The sequence below is a fragment of the Mustela nigripes genome, chromosome X (genome assembly GCF_022355385.1).
Source record: "Mustela nigripes isolate SB6536 chromosome X, MUSNIG.SB6536, whole genome shotgun sequence".
Lineage (NCBI taxonomy): Eukaryota > Metazoa > Chordata > Mammalia > Carnivora > Mustelidae > Mustela > Mustela nigripes.
Window position 1 is genome coordinate 121,382,361 of NC_081575.1, and position 22,346 is coordinate 121,404,706.

A 22,346-nucleotide genomic window follows, 5' to 3' on the forward strand; every position below is an offset into this window, starting at 1 on the left:
GGTTAATGATGAAATAGAATAGGGGGCTGTGGGATAAGAACAGAAAGACTGGAATGCCTAGAATAAATGAGTATCTTTTTAAATACGATAAGACCAGGGTAAACAAGGTATAAAACACAGGCAGTGGCACTAATCCCTCATGAAAGGTTGGCTTGTGTCCTCTTCCAAACTCATGTGTTGATGCCCTATCTGCCAGACCCCCAGAATGGGATATACTTTGGAAATAGGGTCACTGTGACGATGTAGTTGGCTATAGTTAGTTCAGAGTAAGTCATGGTGGACTAGGGTGGGCCCCTAATCCAATATGGTTGGTGTCTTTCTAAAAAGGGAAAATTTGGATGCACGTGCACACAGAAAAGGTAGGGTGATGCTGTCACAAAGCAGCAACCTTCCACTGGCAAGAAGACAGACATAGAGCAGACCCTCGACTAGAGACTTCATGGAGACTACAGCCCTGCCCACATCCCATCTCACACTTCTGGCCTCCTTATCTCCAAGATAATACATCTCTCTTGCTCTAAGCCACCCATTTTGATTGATTCTTTGACGGGTTGATTGATTCTACAGTATCCCTAAGAAACTCTTATGCATTCAGGATTTGATATCAACTATGACTTGGGCCACATAGCTAAGGTCCTTGCCACGTCCTTCCAACTCTGCCTGAGCCCACTGAACTGATGGAAGACCCTCTTTTCTCTGAGACTAAGAACTCAATAGGGCATGAGAGCTCTAGTTCTCATGCCAGCTTCTTGGAAGTTGTCGGAAGACCACGTCTACAAATGAAGAAGCACCTTCAGCCAAATAAAGGACAAGACAAGCAATGGATTTTCCTTGTTTTTTTTTTTTAGTTTTCCTCACGTTTTTTTTTTTTTTTTTTTTTTTATTGACATGGGAAACAGTGACAGGTTAAAATTATTGACTTGATTTATTCTTTTGGAGCAACCATGAGGTCTCCATATTCTTGGGAGGTCTTCCTTCCTCCAGAGATCAGTTTATGCTCTAGGCACAGGACAGTCTGTTCACTCTTGATTTCACAAGTTCTTTTCTTGATTTGAAATATACTTTGTGGTCTCTTACGAAACACAACAAAGACAACTGCTAAGAAACTTCCTTGCCAGAAGAGTGTGATTAATTACCTATGAGATGGACTCAAAAGACTCTGTTTAAGATAGTCATTCCTTTGGACTGATTGTCTCATTGAGAGAGACAAAGCCAAACATTGGCTTTGACGTTTTGTCACCTTTTGATGAAGGTGTCTCAGACTCCCACTTCACCAGCTGGCCTTTTGCTCCCTTTGAAGTTCTAAAAGTGGCCAGTTTGGGTCATTGAATTGGATTCTTTCATCTGTCTCTCTCTGCTTTTGGAGCCATTGTTACTTTTCTGTGTTCTGTCTTCCCCACCTGTGGATCGTCCCATAGCACTTGCCTCTTGGCATGAAAAGGAAGTCAGTCATTTCTGTATCCGGCAATGTTCTGTCCAACTCCATCCATTTTGAACATTATGAGATGGATACAACTCTGTCTTTAGTCAACATGGAGATTGAGTTTAATATTTGAATGAATGTTGTTCTCTGAGTTCCTTCAAAATATACTTCACTTCCTGTCAACATGCCATTTGGGTCCTAATTATATAAATTTCCTAGTATATTCACTCAGTGCACACTGAAGTACAGTAGGGGACATGGAAGGCTCAATTATTAATATTCAAAGGATTCCATATCTCACTTCTGCAAACCCCTGGACTGTTTTAGACATCTGAGACAACTCTTCAAACCACAAGGCATGCCCCACACCCTGCCCTCCCACACGTTCTATGCTTTCTAATTCTCGCATTTCTTTCGATATCCATCAGGACTCTGGTCGTCTAGAGTCTTTGGTTTTCCATTTCTTTGGATACCCATCAAGACTGTGGCAATCAATTCAATATTCTTATCTTTTTTTAGGATTATGTTTCAGAGCGTACGTCTCTTCTGTTTGCCTTTTGCCTTTTCTTATCTAATGTATTCATGGGTAAAAGATTAAACAGACACCTGTCTACTCTGTCCTGAAAGGCTGACACTCTTAGCCAAATCCCTTAGCTTACTGGCCTTACTTCACACAAAGGACAGGAAAAGGTGAACGTCTAAAAGATACCTTGATTTCTCTACATATCATCTCACTTTTCATACAAAAGTCTTGATGTGAGTTCTCTGTGGATTCCCCACCAACACCCAGGTGTTCAAAATCAGATGGATGATCATTACTCACATTTTTGAGACCTGAACTCAGTGCATTCAGGTGACCGGCTCATCCCACTTTTCCTGGGATTGTGTTGCTGGGTTTCACACTGGCACTCTTACATCGCAGGAAAGCCCACAGGGCCAAGCCAATGAGGACAATCGATTGTCCTGAGAGTGGTGATTAACCACTGGGAATTCCAAACTTTCCCACAGAGATCCTGGGTCACTTGATCTGTGGCATGGCTTTCTAACCTGTGTGTTTAAGCAGTTCATGGCAGTAGCGAAAGAGCCATTTTTTTCTTGCCAAGTCTGCAAAGCACTCTGTAATTTCCCCTTGCCAACCTTATGCTTGTCTACACACCTCCTACAAGTCTACCATCCCCTCCTCAAAAACATACACGGGCACCTGAGTGACTCTGAAAGTTGGCCAGCAATCCTTGAGTCTAAATGCCACTGTCACTGGACAACCGTTGTCAAACTTAAGTGCTTCAAGATTAACCTTCTCCTCCCCCATTTTACTACCTTCTCCTCACAGTCTCTGTCCTTAAACAGGAGTGTCAGCTCCAGCTATGTTTTTGTGTTGTGCTCTTGTGCTGAAGCTCCAGTGCCCAAAATTTCCTGGTGCATGTCAGAGGGGGTAGGCTTGACAGGTAAAATACAGGCTGCCTCGTTAAATTTGAAGTTCATGTATAGGGTGGACATAGTTATTCTGGAAAGAGAAAGCTGTGTTGTTGATCTCAAACTCAAATGGAACTGCCCTTGTGCATTTCTGTTCACTGATTCTGGCTCATGGGCTTATGGAAGCTGACAAGTCCCTAGAGGCACAATCAGAAAGCTGGAGATGCAGGAGAGCCAATTGGTGTAAATCCCAGTCCAAGGGCACAGGAGCTGTGTCCCCGTTTAGATGCCAGGAAGAGAGAGAGCAAATTTTCTGCCTTTCGTCGATCTGCTCTGTAGATCCAATCTCGATCTGTACAGCTTCTAGATCTAGTGGAACTGCAGATCTGGTCTTGGACGTTATGTACATGTAGACCTTGCACATTCAAGAATGTCATTTTCTTTTCATCCACCTCGAAGGACTTTTTTTTCTCTTGGCTGGGCAGTATTGCCCCCACGGAGAAAGCGCGTGCTAGAGAAAATGCAAGTGATGAGTCACTACTTGCATTCCCACAGTCCTATCATTCACAGACGGGGTAAACTTCAGATCTCCAAATGCAGACAGCAACAGCCAAACACACATCGGCCCCTTTGTTCATGCCCTTTCCTCTTCAGAAATTGTCTCCTCTCCCTGTCTCTTGTAAGACCACTTAGCCATAGAAAATCCCACAAATCTATCTATGCAGAGATGGGAAAAAGAATCCATAAACCTCCTGTGACATATTGGATGGTCATTCTAACTCCAGGACACACACGTAGAAGATAGTCGTCGTAAGAATGGGTGGTTGGTAGGACTGGAGTAGATCTCTCGCATTCCCGCTTCAAATGTCTGAGGTGGCAGCTTCCTGCCCGAAGGAAGAATTGTGGAGGTAGTTGCATAACAATGGGAGTGTACTTCTCATTACTGAATGGTATGCTTAAAGATGATTAGGATGGGGGCATCTGGGTGGCTCAGTGGGTTAAGTCTCTGCCTTCAGCTCGGGTCAAGATCTTAGGGTCCTGGGATCGAGTCCTGCGTCGGGCTGTCTGCTGAGCAGGGAGACTGCTTTCCCCACTCCGCCCTCTCTGCCTGCCTCTCTGCCTACTTGTGATCTCTGTCTGTTAAATAAATAAATAAAATCTTTAAAAAAGTGATTAGGATGGTAACTTGTAACTCCTGTATGTTTTACCAAAATTCCTATTTAAAAGAACAATGGAGTCACTAGTCCTCCGTTCTGGAATCATTTTACTCAGATAACTGCCTCTTTCGCCTCTCTTTGGATCTCTGCTTAAATGCTCCTCTACCACTCCCTGGCTGGCTTCCTATGTTATGTTTCCACGTGCATCAATATGTAATGGTGTCCATTGAGGATTTATTTATTTCCTGTTTACCCTCATGGTAACAGAAACTCTGGGAATCATACCTGTGTGATTTCCTGTTTTGTCTGCTACAGACCGACAACAATGGCCTTCACCTGGTCTGAGCTCAACAGACACCTACTGATGGCACAGCAAATACTTGCTCTAAGCACTTGTGCAAATACACTTTTTTGGGGGGGTCAGTATACATGGGGATGAATGACGACATTGCTCTTCACTAGACTTACTAATAGTTAATTTTAAAAACTTGGAGACACCCATTCTTCCAAAAGATAACGGGCTTGTCTCCTAACACCGCGGATACATGGCTACCATTTGGGAAGGTGTTATTCCTGAGTGCACCTGTATATCCTGCTAGGAAGGCTTTGAAAAGGAGCCTTCACACATTTCCACTGGGATTTATTTGCGCTGATTGAGGGTTTTTCTTCAAACGTGAGATGAGATAATGTTGAACCGTTCCTCTGGGGGGAAGGAGGAAAAAGAAAAAATCCACAGTTTATAGACAATATACATTGCAATGAAGAGCGACACTCTGTGCGATATCACCCCAGAAAGCCAATACCACCTTTCCTTCGGGCAGGAAGCTGCCACCTCAGACATTTGAAGCGGGAATGCGAGAGATCTACTCCAGTCCTACCAACCACCCATTCTTACGACGACTATCTTCTACGTGTGTGTCCTGGAGTTAGAATGACCATCCAATATGTCACAGGAGGTTTATGGATTCTTTTTCCCATCTCTGCATAGATAGATTTGTGGGATTTTCTATGGCTAAGTGGTCTTACAAGAGACAGGGAGAGGAGACAATTTCTGTCAATCCATCAAATCGGATGAATTAATGTATCTAAAACATTGGGCAGGACCGTGCAAGCGCTCTCGTGCTTCGAAAGGCAAACCAGAACTTTTCACCGGTTTCAACGAAAGGGACGTCGGAAGACGTGTGAACGAGTCAAGTCATACAGATTATTATGTGGTTGAGGGTTGTCTCATAGCTGAGAAGGGCATTAGAAAATGTGCATACACTTGGAATTTGGAAACATGTGTTTCAAAAAATGCATCCAAGAAAAATGACATGGATATCTGAAAATATTTTGAACTTAATGGAAAGCTAGAAATGAAACCCTGGTCTAAATGCATCACACATTTCTTTTTAGATTCCTTAACTACCCTTGGGAGCCAGTGGACTAATTACCTCCAAAGTGACAGATGAAGAAGAAATGTATAGAAACTTTAGGTCCCTTGATCAAACACAGCTCTCACATTGGGGAAAGATGTACATAAAGCCATCATAAAAATTAATTTGGGGCCATTCCTAAGCCACTTTAACAATAATTGGCTGTAATTTCCTAGGGCTTTGCTTTATATCTGTGTAATCAGGTACACACAGGAGACCTGTGGAACCACTTTGGAAATCCTGGCCTTCATCCTAGAGTTAAAGTTACCCATGCATTTTGACTGGGGAAATCCTATGGTTCGACTTAAACTTTAACAAACGTTTGTAAATGATTTCTTGGCAGTTGCTGGGTCGGGGTTCCAGGGAGACCACTCTCCGTCTTGTGGAAACATCCATGGAAGTGAGAGTTTTAGCACAGCTGAGTGGTCATGACGCTCCTCACCACTGATGTCTGCTTTCTGCAAACGCTTTCAAGTACACCCTTCGCGATCGGCTTACGTTTGCATATAACTCATTAGCGATGACGACTAGTCAAGGAGCATCACGCGATTTGGAAGTTTGGAAACTTCTCCTACTCAGTCACTCAACGTGGGTATGCTTGGGGCACATGATGTTGAACTCATATTTGGGCATTTCACGAGGGAGAAATAGATTGGACCTTGTTATGAACAACTTGACCAGTGTATCAAACACCCAGTGTTGGGTGTTTTTTGCATGACTCAATCTTTATTTTGCTCTCATGGCCACATGAGTGTGCGTGTCTTCTCACTGTAGGACACACGATGAGGACTAGCCCTTTATGTAGCATATGTCCATTCTCATGCAGAGGGAAAGAACAGGAGTCAGTGGTTAGCCCCATAACCTTGTTTAATATTTTTTCTCAGGGCTGGTACTAGGCATGCCTGCAGTAGAACTTCTCCTAAGGTAACAACTTGACACTACTCATTGCATTTAGCCATGGGAGGAACTTGAAATGTGGGTACACCCTGGTGAGTCATGGGGCAACTTTTCTTCATATTTTGGCTCACCTAGGCTCCTTTTGTAGGCCTCATAGACATTGGAGTGAATTCAGGAGAAATTTGAAAAGGAGAAACACGAGTCCATGGGTCAACTCTCTTGAAAAATTTTGCAAGAAAAAAGCTGAAAACATGGTCTATTTGGACAGAAACATATTCTAAGTAACTTTTTTTAAAAGTTAGGAATCTGTCAAAATAAATTAGTAGCACTGCAGAAACACATAATTCAGGAAAGTGAAATAATCAAGTAGAGTAGGAATATATGTTGTAAAGCACATCCTTATTTTTGCAAACCCCAAATCCTTAAATCAACAGTAAACGTTGGGTGGTGACATTTAAGCTAAAATCTGCAGTTGAGCAGAAGTCAGCTAGGTAAATGTCACTGGTGCAAGGCTAATGGATTGTCCAGAAGGAGGGGCTGCCAACGGGTTGACCAGTTGTACGTATAACACATTACTCTGGTAACAATATGGTGGCTTCAATGAGATTGTTGACTTCAAACCTGGAAGAAGATTTTTCTCCTGTGGAACTTAGCAAGAGTGCATAATATCCCATTTCAATGACAAACATCCCATCTGTCTACAAAATGCATCTTCAGGCCCCATTTGGTGGCCCTGATCCCAGTAAGAGTAGAACAACGTTTGGTGTTATTTGACCATATGCATGACGAACTTTCTACACAGCAAGATGGGAACATGTGAATTGAAATTATCTTTGAAAACAAGACCCTTGGCCTCAGTTTCTTTGTCAAGCAGAAAAAAAAAAAAAAAAAGTACTTCCAATCCCATAAAACTGCTGTTTTCTGTTGAGCGTTAGGATCAAGCAGGCACGTCTTAGCCATGGCTCCGTGGGCCCTAATATCAAATTTCCGCACAGTTGGAAAAATCCTTTGAACATCTCCATCCCTTGTGTACATATACATGAATGTTAGGGTCGGTCATGTGGGCAGCTATGTCTGTAACTCTGGGAGCAGACTGCCGGAGTCAGAACAACAGTCCGTAAACACAACATGGAGAAAGCTTGCCCGCCTTGCTAATTCCCTGAGTTCTCTCTGCAACCTCTAGATTAGAACAAATGTGAAAATCTTTATTGCAAGGACCTCACCTGACCACAGAATTCACAGCAAGAAACAGCTGCTTTAAAGCTCGCTCCCGAGGCAAGATGTTGTATCCACCGGAGTTGGCTTTCCCAAATTCATTCAATAAAAGCTCCTCCACTTTTAAGACTTCTTTACAAACTCACCAAATGCTTGTTTGGGCTTATTCTTATGGCTTCCTTTAAAAAAAAAAAAATTAAACTCCCTTTTTTATTGTGATACAAATAGCTTCTCAAATCCTCTTTCCTTGAGAAGTCAAAAATGGACAAATTTCTATATTCCCCTTTCATTCTATTGGAAATTGCACTTTTTGGTGACTGTCTTTATTGCATCAAATACTCTTGAATATTGTGCATACATCTTTTTATTTTTAATGAAACTCTCTATGTGTATGAAAATTTCCCATAAACCATTCCGCAAAAAAATGTAGTTCAATAAAAGACTGTTTATTTTTACTTTACTTCCATGGGTGTTTATGGTTATAAAAAGGAACAAAATGACGAGCTCTCACTTGAAATTCATGTCTATGTACTGCTGGCAAAAAAGAACAGTATTAGAGAGAAATTCAATAAACTTGCCCAAATCATCACTATCTTAAAAATTAAATTCCAGGAATCCGGGATGGTGTTCAGTTTTCTCTGTATAGCAGACATTCTTATGATTTAAAGGTTAGCGCCATATGCAAAATATAAATTCTAATCGTAAGTCTGGTTTAAACATTTTGTCGGCATTCCACTTGTAGGTGTAGTGACCACAATGGCCAAGAACATTGTTTCAAATGAAGGACCGATTAGTTGAACACGGTTGTTTATTTTCTGAAAGGGAGAAAGAAAAGAAATGACTATTAAAATAAACATCCCATAGATTTCTCTTCATACTTGACATACAACAGACCCTAAAAAGAATTTCCGAACTTCTCCATAATATGTTCATGGCAAGGTTTGGCCCAGCCAAAGTGCAAAGGATGTAGAGACGCACCTCTTGAAAAGGCATACCTGTTGTAGACTGCACAATTCTTTTAAGGGCACTTCTGTGTGAAGGCGTCGCCTGGACACAAGGATTCCCAATAAACCCAGCATCATGACCACCGACCACAGACAAATCTGGAGATGTGCATTATTAATACTTGCAAAATTCCAGAGTCTTCCTAGAGACAGCTTGTCCCCCAGCATCTTCTGCCTTGGGAGGTCCAACTGGGGTCCACCCCCCCCCATTCCCCAGCCATCCTCCACTTCCCCCTCTCTGCCCATACCATATGTCATCCTCCATCAAACGTTGCAGGACCCCCACATTCCATCCACCATGGTGGAGCCCTTCAGTGACAGCCCGGGACCTGTCTTCTGTTCCTCTGCAAACCATTCCCAGCAGAGTGTTCTGATGCACTTTTTTAATTGTGCATGGGTCTTTCTGTCTGGAGTGGGCTTCCTCTGGTTGCTCAAGTCTCGTTAGCCAACGTCAGTAGCTCTCTGTGCTTCCTATGTGCTGTCCCTCCACACCTGACATGACAGGAGAGGGTCATCAAAGCCTTCCCAACAGTCTGCCCCCATGCCTACCAGTAGATAGAAGCCTCCCCTTACCTTGTTGTGCCTGGCTGCTTGCCACGTTCCTGTGTGCAGCCATGGTTTTCAGAACCCCCATGTCCCCTGCCGACATGTCCGCCAGATCTCCCTGCATTATCACGGTGCATCCACACAGGTTTGGGGTTCCACACGTGGCCATCTGGACACAGAAAACCTCTCCTTCCCTGGATCCCACAGGAGGACGACTCCTGTGGGCTTCTCAAGGGGGTCCCAGGTGAACTGGTAGGTTACCAAGAATGAACAAGTCATAATTAATTTGTCCTTCTGTCATACATTTTAAACCTTTTCCTGGCTATCCATGCTGAATTCTATTGTTTACCCTTCCCTTAGCACCTGTTTAACCCCGGTTAAATTTAGCAATGATGTCCCAAGCCCCAGGCTTCTCCCTAGGAAAAGCACAAAGCCCTTAAACAATGATTGTGAAAATCCCACACATTCTTTATTGATTTATGTGAGTGATTTATTCTTTCATATATTTAGTGCTTCCTTCATCTGATGCTGAGTTTAATCTGTCCTCTCTTTTTCTACCTTCATAGAGAGAACATTGATTCTAATCCTTATAAAAAATCTAATATGCGCCTATAAAGCTGTAAATATCCCTCTAACGACCACGTCAGCTACATCCCACACATTTTAAATAGGGTTTTTAATACGTCCTAGACTTTCTTCTGTGACCCATGGGCTGTGCAGAAATAGTTGGCTTGAACTGCCAAATACACAGGGATTCCTCAGATAATTGTTTTCATTGATTTTTTAATTTAATTCTCTTCTGATCAGAGAATACACTTGATGGGATTTCAGTGTTTTCAAATGTCCCATTATTTATTTTGTGGGCCAGCCAATGGTCTGTCTTGGTGGGCACTCAGGAGCCCCTGAAGATCAGGGTCCTCTGTTCCATGGCCCCTGGGTATGTGAAGGTCAGTCCCTACAACTGTGTGACACAAGCACTCATGCCATGATCACCTTATTTACACTCTATCTCTTTGTTCGATCAGTTATTTACTAGATTAGTGGTTATTTACACTCTGGGTACAGTTCTCTCAGCTCACAAGGACGTTTGCATACTGAGTCTGTCCTTAAGGAATCACCCATTGTTGACTTCCAGTGACGTCCCATCAATTTTGAAATCTTTCTGAAATCAAACAGAAATCAGATATCTGTTGTCTTGATCGTTGGACCCATTTATCATTAGGAGATGTCCTTTCTTACGCTGGTTCATAGATTTCTGAAATCAACTTTGCTCTTCACATAAGTGACTAAGCTCTCTTAGGAACCGGGCTTGTGTGGTGTATCAGAGCCTTTTGTTAATTTTGAATGTGTGGCATTCCTATAATTAATACACATTTCTTATAATAGCACAATGGTGGATTTTCATGGTCACCCAGTCCCTGTGTTACATAGATGGAATTCACATATCTAAGTTCTTTCTTTTCCTAATTTATTGAGGTCCAATCCATACTATCAACAACGTCCATTTACAACATACAGTTCAGTGAATTGGGGAAAATACACACTTTGACATAACCCCATGCTTTCCATGATCAAGACAGAGAATGTCACCATAACCGTAGAACATTCCCTCCTGCCCCTTTCCAGTCAAATCCTCTTTCTGTAATAAGCCCTAGGCAACCAACACACCTCAACATAACCCCATGGTTTTCATGATCAAGGCAGAGAATGTACCCATAACCCTAGAACATTCCCTCCTGCCCCTTTAAAGTCAAATCCTCCTTCTGTAATAAGCCCTAGGCAACCAATGCACCTCAACGTAACCCCACCTCAACATAACCCCATGGTTCCCACGATCAAGGCAGAGTATGACCCCATAACCCTAGAACTTTCCCTCCTGCCCCTTTCCAGTCAAATCCTCCTTCTGTAATAAGCCCTAGGCAACCAACACACCTCAACATAGCCCCATGGTTTTCATAATCAAGGCAGAGAATGTCCCCATAATCCTAGAACATGACCTCCTACCCCCTTCCAGTCAAATCCTCCTTCTGTAATAAGCCCTAGGCAACCAACAGTATGTTCTTTATTGCTGTAAATTTGATTACACATTTTTCAAAATGTCATATATGGGGAAACAAGACAGCGTGTTCTCTTCCATCTTTGTCTTTTTGGCTCAGTGTACGGTTCTGAGAACGGAGCTGGGAATATCAGTGTATTCATAATTTCTGAGCATAAGCCCCTTGGTAATTGTCTACGTAAAGTACCTTTTTGTTCGGCCCCATTTGGTTGCATGGCCAACCTCCTTCCCGTGAAGCAGCCTTGAGTACACCTGAATGAATCTTTGTGTGTGTCCTTTAACCAAAAGACTCCTCTTGAGGAATATGTAGAAGGATTGCCGGTATGTATAGTAAGATATTTTTTAATTGATTTCATGCTTACAGTCAAAGTGAGAAGAAGGTACAGAAATTTTGAGTTCTGGGATGTCTGTGTGGCTCAGTCAGTTAAGCATCTGCCTTCGGCTCACGTCATGATCCCAGGGTCCCAGCATCAAACCCCATGTTGGGCTCTGCTATGAGCAGGAGGTCTGCTTCTCCCTCTGACCCTCCTCCCTCTCGTGTTGTCTTTCCCTTTCAAATAATAAATAATAAAACCTTTAAAAAAGAGAGAGAGAAAATTTAGATTCCTACCCCTGCCCCCATATGCGCAGAGCCTCCCCATTATCAACATTTCCTACCGACCCAACAGTGCATTCATTACAATTGAGGAGCCTGCCCTGACCGACCTATCAGGACCACCCAGAGTGCGCAGTTCCCATCAGGACTCACTCTTGCTGTTGTCCACTCTGTGGGTTTGGACAGATGCTCAATGACACGCGTCCACTATTACCATCTTGAGCAAGTGGCTTCTTGACCCTAAATCCTCTATGAACCCCCCTTCCTTCCTTCTGCCCCCCAATTCTTGGCAAGCAGTCATCTTTTTATGGCCTCTGTGTTTTGCCTTTTTCCAGAATTCAGAGACTTGGACTGTATGTAGCCTCTCTAGCATTCTTCGTTTGTTCTTGCCAAAACTTGGAAGCAACCAACACGACCTTCAGTAAATGGATAAAAAATACTGTGGCCCCTCCAGACAATGGGATATTACCGAGTGCCACACAGAAATGAGCTTTGAAGCCCATGAGAAAGACATGGAGAAAATGAAAATGTACAGTAGTAAATGTCATTTTTTAACAGATTTATTAATTTTTTTTTTAGAGAGACCATGAAGAGGAGTATGGGTGGGCAGAGGTGGGGCGGGGGGAGAGCAGACTCCCCACTGAACTCAGAGCCCAACATGGAGTTCCATCTCAGGACCTCGAGATCGTGACCTGAGCTGAAATCAAGAGTAGGACGTTCAATCGACCGAGTCAACCAGACGCCCCATGAAAGGTAAATTAAAAAAAAAATGTATATGTACTCTTAGTCTGTTCAAATCAGGAATAATTTACATCTTCATTAGCATTCTCTGAATTTGAGTGTTACAATAAGAGAACATGGCAGATCTTTCACTCTCTCTCTCTCTATATATATAAATTATATATATATATAAATTTATATAATTTTATTTCATAGACATCTACTTATAGAAATATAATTTTAATTTATGTAAATTCACACATATGAATTTTTCATTTACCCCTGTCTCTTCATCTATCATCGACCTATCGTTTACCTACCTACATAATCTTTAACTTACCCTCTATTCACCTGTCATACTTTGCTTCCTAACATCTCAGTCTTGTTTCTTCCAAGAGATACGTATTCCAAAATACCCATTGATGTTGGGGGATCTTACATCCAAAGAGGCAAAGCTCTCTGTCCGCACCACCATTGCTTTCAGACTGTTGCTGAAGAGTGAAAAGAGCATGATTTTTTTTTGAGAATGACTCAAGACACCTTATCTATTGCAAGGTCAGCAGTTCATTTCCACTAATGCCTGCAAGCCAGGACTTGAGTCTAATGGGCACATCCAGTGTTCAGATCTGTTTCAATTATTTAAATGGTGTTGCCCTCAAACTACCTTTACAATTTTCAGAATCTATCTCTGTCATCTAGATCTTGTCACTTTTCCAAATGCTGGAAACTCACACTACCAGTTTTGGCTTAATAGATTTTTTTCAGATCCTGTCTGATGTCAGACCGCCACCAACTCGAAACCAAATGGCAGCAATCACAACACAATTTGTCCCAGCACCAACACGCACCTTAACCCTCTCCTCCCATTTCTCCACAGGTGGCCTTCAACGACCTGCATCTCATATAGCGATTTGCCCACCCCCTTACACCTCAAGACCACTGAAGAACGTTCTTCTTGGGGGGTGCCCTGGTGACTCAGTCCGTTGGGCCTCTGACTCCTGATTTCAGCTCAGGTCATGAACTCAGGGTTGTGAGATCGAGCCCCATGTTGGGCCGCATGTTGGGTGTGGAGTTGATTAAGATTCTTTTTTTTTTTTTTTTTAAAGATTTTATTTATTTATCAGAGAGAGAGAGGGGGAGAGAGCGAGCACAGGCAGACAGAATGGCAGGCAGATGCAGAGGGAAAAGCAGGCTCCCTGCTGAGCAAGGAGCCCGATGTGGGACTCGATCCCAGGACGTTGGGATCATGACCTGAGCCGAAGGCAGCTGCTTAACCAACTGAGCCACCCAGGTGTCCCGAGTTGATTAAGATTCTTTGTCTCCCCACTTAAGCCCCCATGTTGCATCACCACTTCCTCATATCAGGGAGATCATATGATAGTTGTCTTTCTCTGCTTGACTTATTTCACTAAGCATGATACGCTCAATGAAACAAGATGGGATTGGGAGGGAGACAAACCATAAGTGACTCTTAATCTCACAAAACAAACTGAGGGTTGCTGGGGGGAGGGGGTTTAGGGGAAGGGGATGGGATTATGGACATTGGGGAGGGTATGTGCTTTGGTGAGTGCTGTGACGTGTGTAAACCTGGCGATTCACAGACCTGTACCCCTGGGGATAAAAATATATGTTTATAAAAAATAAAAAATTAAAAAAAAAATTCTTTGTCTCCCTCTGGCCTTCCTCCCACCCCCACGGCATGTGTATACTCCCTCCCTTAAAAATAAAAATAATAAATAAAATAAAATAAATAATGAAATAAATAAATAAATAAATAAATGAAATAATGGTCTCCTTTACCTGTCTCGCAACCGTTATAGTCTCCGGCCAAATTCCCCAATGCATGCCTTCGGCACATGGGTCGAAAATCTCGTTTTATCATGTCTGGTCACTCAGAAACTTCAGATGGACTGTGCATTATTTTGCAAAGTCTACAGCTACTCATATCCCCTTGCCTTTGCTCACGTGTTTGTCCCCGTGCTCATATGCTTGCCCTGGCGCCCACTGGCTTCTCAAGCTTTAGAAACTGTGTCAGTGAGATTTGCTGTCTCAGGCTGTCTTGGCGAGAAGCACACTGAGCCCTTGCCCAGTGAATTAGGCATCCTTCCCTGGTTACTGGGTGCCCTTCTCAATGAGTTGGGTCAACCGTAATCTCTTTCAGAAATATTCGCTTATGCTTTCTTCTCCCTTAGGGAGCCCTCTCTACATGTGTGCCTCCAGCGCAAAAAGTATATCAGTATTGTAATGAAATAAGTATTTTACCTGAGCATGTGCTTATAGTCCTTGAAGGCAGAAACCCCAGACCTGTTAGATTTCTTACTTGAGAGACTAAAAGAAGACATTATATGAATACTCACATTTTATTGATCACTGAAATGATAATTGCTGAATGAGTGACAGAGATATGACTGCTATATTTGTCAACTGGAACAAAACTGTACACTACACTTAGAGCAGTCCAGAATCAAGCACACAACGTAGGAAACATGTAATCACCTTTGCAAAGCCCTGTTGGGTGGCACAGCACCTCAGAGAACCACACTGATACTCCGAGGGGCCCACAAGGTGAATTGAATCAAGGTTGTTCCTATGAAAGGGAAATTCACCCAGTGAATAAATCAAGCCTGCAAACCATCTCTTCCTTTTTATTTATTCTGCTCCTAATTTATAGCGAAAACAATGTTGACCCGTGTGTATGAGCAGCCCAGTTTCAAATCTCCTGGTACATTTGACCGTTGAATCTTAACTTCATTGGGTTTCATGGTTTCATTCATTTCACAGGGTTTCATTGGGTTTCATAATAAGGATCCTGTAGATTCTGATGATGCTGGATAGCTCTGGGAATTGGGTTTCATAATAAGGATCCTGTAGATTCTGAGGATGCTGGATAGCTCTGGGCATTTTAGAAAGATAATTGTGGTGGCAGGCTAAACGGTAAAGAAGCAGAAGGGAATTACAAATAAAAATGGGACCTAATGTCAGAAGTCTTAGCGAAGTGTGTGATTGCACTCTTCCCTGTAGACTATAACTCTTGAGAGTAAGGGTTTGAGCTCATACAAGCAAAAAATGGTTAAGGGTTCTTACAGACCATCCATTTTATATATATATACTGCTTTCTGTACCACCTCAACATCTTCAGCAGAGAATTTCCTTCCCTGAAAGAAGGAAATAAAGTCAAAATACAATAGCTCAAGGAAGAGATGGGAAAAATCCAGCAGAATATGGATCATAAATGGATGGAACTCAGTAACCAAGAACAACTGTCCCAGAATGGGAGATGAAATCAAGGAAAATGAAAAAAAGACCAGAAATTAAAGAAAATTAAGAAATTAAAGAAAAGCAAAAAAGACCCTAAATTAAAGAAAATTAACAAATCAAAGAAAAGCAAAAAAGGACCAGAGCCTGCAAGCAAAACATGAAATTAAATTCAATAAAATATAAACAAAGAAGCATTAAGAAGGTTTGGAGACGCTATTTCTAAATGACGTGGAGGTGAGGAAACGGAAAAGCGAAACCAGGCTCCATATTGGATGTTATAGGTAAAATTCAAAAGTAGGTGTCTGAGAACACACCTCTAACACCACTACTAAGAGCAAAATTTACCTGTGTTAAAGGAACTAAAAATTCCAGTACCAATGCAAAGGAGTAAAAGGAGTAAGAGGAACTCGTACAACTCAATAGCACCTCAGTGGGAAAAAAAAGAAGAAGAAGAAGAAGAAGAAGAAAGAAACAAAGAGCCAGATTTAAAAATGATCAACTAATCTTTGACAAAGTAGGAAAGAATGTCCAATGGAAAAAAGACAGCCTCTTCAATAAGTGGTGCTGGGAAAATTGGACAGCCACATGCAGAAAAATGAAATTGGACCATTTCCTTACACCACACACAAAAATAGACTCAAAATGGATGAAGGACCTCAATGTGCGAAAGGAATCCAACAAAATCCTTGAGGAGAACACAGGCAGCAACCTCTTCGACCTCAGCCGCAGCAACATCTTCCTAGGAGCAACGCCAAAGGCAAGGGAAGCAAGGGAAAAAATGAACTATCGGGATTTCATCAAGATCAAAAGCTTTTGCACAGCAAAGGAAACAGTTAACAAAACCAAAAGACAACTGACAGAATGGGAGAAGATATTTGCAAACGACATATCAGATAAAGGACTAGTGTCCAAAATCTATAAAGAAATTAGCAAACTCAACACCCAAAGAACAAATAATCCAATCAGGAAATGGGCAGAGGACATGAACAGACATTTCTGCAAAGAAGACATCCAGATGGCCAACAGACACATGAAAAAGTGCTCCATATCACTCGGCATCAGGGAAATACAAATCAAAACCACAATGAGATATCACCTCACACCAGTCAGAATGGCTAAAATCAACAAGTCAGGAAATGACAGATGCTGGCGAGGATGCGGAGAACGGGGAACCTTCCTACACTGTTGGTGGGAATGAAAGCTGGTGCAGCCACTCTGGAAAACAGCATGGAGGTTCCTCAAAATGTTGAAAATAGAACTACCCTACAACCCAGGAATTGCACTACTGGGTATTTACCCTAAAGATACAAACGTAGTGATCCAAAGGGGCACGTGCACCCGAATGTTTCTAGCAGCAATGTCCACAATAGCCAAACTATGGAAAGAACCTAGATGTCCATCCACAGAGGAATGGATCAAGAAGATGTGGTATATATACACAATGGAATACTATGCAGCCATCAAAAGAAATGAAATCTTGCCATTTGCGACAACATGGATGGAACTAGAGCGTATCATGCTTAGCGAAATAAGTCAAGCAGAGAAAGACAACTATCATATGATCTTCCTGATATGAGGAAGTGGTGATGCAACATGGGGGCTTAAGTGGGTAGAAGAAGAATCAATGAAACAAGATGGGATTGGGAGGGAGACAAACCATAAGTGACTCTTAATCTTACAAAACAAACTGAGGGCTGCTGGGGGGAGGGGGGTTGGGAGACAGGGGGTGGGGTTATGGACATTGGGGAGGGCATGTGCTTTGGTGAGTGCTGTGAAGTGTGTAAACCTGGTGATTCAAAGACCTGTACCCCTGGGGATAAAAATATGTTTATAAAAAATAAAACATAGATGCATAAAATCCTCAAAAAAAAAAAAATAGAATGACTGTAGGATCCAGCAAGCCCTCTTCTCTTAGGTTATGGAGCTATACAAAGAAGAAAATGCTGTGATATGACACCAACAGGAATGAACCTGGAGGGCAGTGTACTACATGATGTACGTCAGTCTCAGAAGGGCAGATGGTGTATGTTTCTACTCATACAAGGTACCCACAGCTGTCCAATGCACAGAAGTTTCAGATCATGTGAAGGGGGCCACAAAGGACAGGGGGGAGCAATAATGGAGAGGTGCTGGTCAATCCATGCAGAGTTTTGGTCATGTAGGACCAACAGACGTCTAGATCATCATGCTTATTATTATATAATATTAAACAGTAATGTGTATAACATAAGTAAGGTGCTACGATATGAGAACCTATTTAAAGAAATGTTAAAATAGGTTATACACACACAAATATTATAACAGTATCTTTTACCTATTTAAGCCATACGAATTTAGAATATATAATTGAAGATAATGTCAACTTTATAGTAACAACAGAAAGTTTAAATTTTGAACACATCCAGAATTTAAACAGGACAGAAACAGATCTCAGGAAGTAGAAACTCACCTTGATCAAGTGTAAAAGCATCGTGGGTTAATGGAGCAAGAAATTGAACAACAGGATGACGCAGGTCCTTCCTGAAGGTTTCCATAAGTTACATAAAATGCACATTTATTGAAAAATTTAAAAAATAAATCTGTATTAACATCAAACATACCAACAGACTAATTCTTAAAATATGTAATACACTAACTGGAGAATGACTTGTAGACCCTGGAAAAAAACATAGCTACAGTGATATTAGTGAAAGAAAATGTTGATCATCGAACAATGCCTTAATAATGCAAGCTTTATATTACTGGTATTAGACTGGTATTTTATATTACTGGTATTAGGCTTATTTTAGCAAAATATGGTGGAGGAACCAGTGAAAACGCTGAAAAACACATTCAAACCTATGTAGGCAGACACATGACATGGTACTTATTCAGAGGAACATAGACCTTCTTTGAGTTTGCCAGGAAGCAAGGTTCTAGCTGGGGCAACTGTCATTTGTCTGTGACTTCAGACCCTGCCGGTCAGCAGGGGGAATGGGAGAGGCAGAAGCAGGCTTCCCACTAAGCAGGGAGCCCAATGCAGGGCTCAATCCCAAGACCCTGGAATCATGACCTGAGCTGAAGGCAGGTGCTGAACAAGAAACCCACACACCCTTACATATCTATTTCTATTCCAAAGCATCACTTTTAGTCATTATTAACAGTTAGTAATTCTTAAGATTATCCTCAATCATTATTTACTTTCCCCTCACTTTTTCCTGCAAACCTCCAACTGCTATACAATATAAAGTCTGTGAAAAGAAAGCAAGAAACCAAACAAACAAGACAAAAGAAGATTAGTTCAAGATAATTATTTGAGAGCAAAATAAACTGACACAAATAGGTATCTCAGATAAAAAGTAAAAAGGCTTCTCTAAGGAAAGAAAACAAAAGTAGAAGCAATGGAAACTCAAAGGAGAAAGTGTGTATAAAGATTAGAAGTGGACTTTACTGTATGACTTGAAAGTCCAGTCATATCAAGAAATAGAAAAAAAAAAGAAGAAAAAAAGGAAGAAAGAAACCGTGGTAGGACCTACTGGACCTGGAGAGACCCAGCACTAACGATCTCTTCCAAAAAGTGTCTGTCTTGCTGCCACAGAAACCCCGTGGCATTTCATGCATCCTATTATTTTTTTTAGTTTTTACTTTTTATTTAATTTATTCTTTCTCATGTGCCCTACTTTTTGGTTGAGCTGATGTTGCAAAGACAAAATTACAAAGGAAAGTGCTGTGGTTATAACGTGTCAGCTATTTAGGACGTTTAAATATGGGCTTTTGTTTCTTATTATTGCTTACATAGAACACCTGAGATTAGAACATATATTCTTTAAGAAAGAAAAAATGAGACAGGATTTTTGCCTTTCCTTTCGTTTGGAGTTATTAGGAAGCCAAGAGAAAGAAAAAATTAAAAGAGTGGACACCGTGAGCCACACAGGGTACAGCATGCCCCGTTGGCTATGGGCTTTCAGATACGGAGGAAGGAAGAAACCTAAGCGATTATAAACTTCAGCCAGAATTCAGATTTCCCCCAAAGATCTACAACCACAGTTGCCGAATCACATGAAATTATATAGCAACGTGCAGGTCCCTCAGAAGATACCCCTATGCCATTGGATACCCGGGCTGTGGGCTGACAAATTTACCCTTCGTAACACTGGGCCATTGGGTGACACCATCCCAAGGTGGGTGGTGATTATCAAGGAGCCAGCACCGTATTCATGGAAGGAAATCCACAGCAAAGACATAAGAAAAATGTAGATGAGAAAAGCCCGTGTAAGAAAGGGAATTGTACAGTTGATCCTTGACCACGCAAAGGTAGGGGTACCCACCACTGTACAGTCAAAAATCCCTTCTCTAAATTTCTTTGGATTCCCCCCACAACTTAACTGCTAAGACCTTACTGTGGACAGGAAGCCTTACCAATTACATGAACGACCAGCTAACACATAGTTCGTGTGTGATACGTTATATGTACTGTATTCTTAGAATGGTGTAAGCTGCATAAATGAAAACACCACTAAGAAACTCATAAAGAAGAGAAAATACATTTACAGGGTTGTACAGTGCTATTGAGAAAAATCTGTGTATAAGTGTATCGGCACAGTTTAAACTCTATAAGGAAACGGAGCTCACTAGGCTGCTCTCCACACACTCAAAATAAAAATACACTTGGTATGATCTTCTGATTATCAAATACCATGACTTGTTTCAAAGGAAAACCTTAAGGGCCCAGAAAAAGGGCAAACTGATCTAAGACAGGTCAGAAGAGGCATGGAAGGTGCAGCCGAACACTACGGGAAACCGTGTTGTCGTATAAACACATCACAAATGAAGAACCCCCATACCCAAGACAGAGAAGCAGGATAGAAACCCACAAAATTAAATGGAATATAACACAGACTTAAAAATAAGGTGGGAAATAAAAATCATCAAACTCTTTGTTCCAAGAGAAAAGAACAAAACCATTCTGAAATATCCACTGTGAAATTACCAAATTACAACACTAAAAATAATAATAATAATAATAATAATAATAACAAAAATATTCAAATGGGCATTCAAGAGAAAGATACCAAGTCTCATGAAAAGACATGACATGGAATACATTTCATAGGCACCTAGAGTGGTGAGGGCAAGGAAGTGTCTACAAAATCCAAAGTTCTAAGAGGAAGGAAGGGTACCATATAACATGCCTTCCTTCACCAAGCCGAGTTGTCCATCAACTGAAGTCTAAAATCAAGTAAAAGCTTACTATAATAGTGTGATGGGCAGTACCCTAAAGTTTTATGTATATATATATGTCCACACATATGTATATATATACATGTGTGTAGATAAGTGGACATCAATATATATGTGTGTGTTTATAGACATACACGTACGCAACTCAAAGATCACATGTCCTCCTATGACCAGTTATGGGTACACAACTCAGGGACCCCATGTGTCCTTCTACAACCAGACAGTAATAACCGGGCTATCCTAAATAATCTTCATAGCTCACTTGCAAAAAAAATAATAATAAGGCATACATCTTGGATTTGAGTGCTTTTTAAATTTCTACATAGCTGCTTAGAGACATTTTAATGATTCTCTTTTCCCAAAACATTACCCTTAAATACAGGGTATATTCATGGAAAATCTGCAGAATTTAACGTGTGCAAAATCTGGGTCTCCTAGGGCCTGGTTAGGATGTCGATGTCTTTATGGTATGGAAGTGAAAACATAACCCTTTAAATTTCTTTCACAATGGACTTCCTTTTAGAAGACATGAAAGGAAAAATAATTCTGTAGAGCAACCTGATTTAAGTACCAGGACAGTTGGAGTAAGAGAGGGAACTGGACAGCCTGTCATTCCCCATCATACTACAACTAAAATCTTTCAAAATGCACAAATCTGCATACCCAACTTACACTATAGGTAATGTGTTCTGAAAGATTCTCATTTTCCTCCTAGCAGGAAACGGCATGATTCACACTCTGTCCTTTGCCCTCCTACAAGTACTCACAGAAATACTCAGCATCCAAGACACTGGAGAGCAGCAGGCCTGATGTTGGCCATGCCAGAGTAACCCATAGTACCTTTGTCTGCTATTCCCATGTGCCTGTCCAGCTCCCCGTTGGGTTCCTGAAGCCCGCTGAGGACTGGTATGAATTTTGGAGGTCATTGTTTCTAACAGGGTTGAGGTGCGCTTTTCTTTGCTGGGAGGTTAAATTGTAGAGGGGTAATCCTGTGAGTGTGGCTCTGTGTAACAACAGTAAAAAGCGCCCATTAATTCCTTCCCATCAACCACATTAGATAGGAGGTGGTGGACATCCCCTCCCTTTGAATCAGGGATGGCCTGTGTCTTCCTGGACCCATCGGTCATGGCACCAATGATGCTGTGTAGACATCTACGACCTGCAGGTTCCACCTGGTTTTTGCACAATGTTCATGTAGGAGGTGCTCCTTCCTGGGTAGCCACCCATCATTCCATGAGAAATCCAAATCCCATGGTGAAAGCACATTTTGACGTTCTCGTCAGACACACCCCCCACACCCCCTGCAACACACACAAGCACGCACAACTGAGCTCTGGTTTGAGTTAACACAGTCACAGTACCAGGCATGGGAATGGAAATTTCATCGCATACACAGATCATTGCCTGCCCGTGGGAGTCAGCCCAAG